Source organism: Panicum virgatum, chromosome 7K (genome assembly GCF_016808335.1).
Source record: "Panicum virgatum strain AP13 chromosome 7K, P.virgatum_v5, whole genome shotgun sequence".
NCBI lineage: Eukaryota > Viridiplantae > Streptophyta > Magnoliopsida > Poales > Poaceae > Panicum > Panicum virgatum.
Genome location: NC_053142.1, coordinates 17,295,993 through 17,297,647, shown reverse-complemented (window position 1 = coordinate 17,297,647; position 1,655 = coordinate 17,295,993).

Genomic DNA, 1,655 nt, shown 5'->3' with positions numbered 1-1,655 from the left:
ATCCAATGGTCAAGTCCAATCTAACCTGATTCAACAGATCCAATACAGGTCAACCCTAGGGTCTTTTGCAAGAGAGCCCCTCTATTTCTACAAAATTTCAGTCCACAGCAGTTGAAAATTGTTAACAAATCAGTCCTTTCTTTCCTATTTTAGCCCCTATTATTCTTATTAATTGAACCCGATGTCCAGGAGCCCTGTTTTGCCTTCTAGCCCCTGTAGTTTAGGTTTAATCTCATTTTAGTCCCGGTTTCTTTAGAGCTAGCCCCTAGAAGTTTAAATCTATCACAAACAAGTCCTTGGAACCTTGTTTTAGCCATAACTTTTCCGTTTTGACTCCGTTTTCATCGATTCTTGTGCTCACGTGACCCTTGCAATGTGTTCAATAGCTTTACCACCTTGTTATCTTCTGTGAGCACAGTTTGCTATGTCTTCTAAGTCTTTTCTGCTAGCCCTTCACCTCTACATTTTAATCGTGACTAGGCCCCTCAATCACCGTTTAGTCCATAGTTTCTACGTTTAGCTCTATTTCAACCCGTTCTTGTTGCGTTAGTTTTCAAGAAGGCTAAGCTATCGTTTAGTAGTATCGTTGTACCGTTAAAATTAAATATAAATTTAATTTGATTAATAATCTCGCAATTAGTTTTTCTAATTAAAAGCTAAATAGATGTTTACTCCGCTTTTTCATAATTAAATGTGAACTTGATTAATATCAACTCAGATGTGTTTATAATTTAATTTGTTAGTTCAACAATGAATCATATAAATATATGCTTTTAGATGTTCTCACAAGTTTTCTATATTTAATTGTTTAATTAGCAAATTGTACATAGGTAATTAAATAAAATTTGACTAAGGATCTACTTTATTCTTATAATAAATGCAAGTATAATATAAGTTAATTATAATCTAGGATAATTCTTTAAACTATTCTTTTCATTTGTTTTCCAAATAAAATAAATAAAGTAAATAGTTCTTTTGTTCAATAATAATACAAATCTTCCGATAGTTGTTTCTTTTCTTCTGTAGCTCCGTTTTTCGTGTTTCTTGCGTTCTCGTAACCGTAGCAACAAGCCCTATCTTTTAGTGTGTTCTTTTAAAGCCTTTCTTTTGTTTTGGTGTATTGTTCTTAGTTGTACTTGTTTGCTTTGTATGGTTGCCCGATGTTTGCTTCGAGTAGACGGATCGTTGTTTGAAGCTTGAAGAATCAATAATTCCAAGTGAGTAAGAGCTGAAGAGCAGTAAAGAGCAATAAGAGTAGCTTTCCATAGGTAAAAGGCAAGTGACCCTAACCATACTTCTATCTATGCTTGTTTACATGAATACTTTGATTAATTGGAACATGGAGAACCACCCAGGAAAACCGTATAGCCACAATACTACATGGCTCTGGTCTTGGCTGATTAATTAGAAACTCTAGCTTGTGACAGTCTTACCGAAAGGGCAAGAGGGGCTGCATCGATGGGGTATAGCCCGGTCCTCTTGGGGTAGCGGCCTTTGCTAAGGAGCTGACCATTAGGGAGGGTTGTGCTCTACTTTGACTCGAAACCTTAGCGGATTGTCATTTGTTAGGGAATCTTTGTAAAGGCCTCGTAGCGTCCCTATGTAGTCACACCTAAGGAAGTGTGATAACGTGCTTGGCCGGCATATGCATGGCT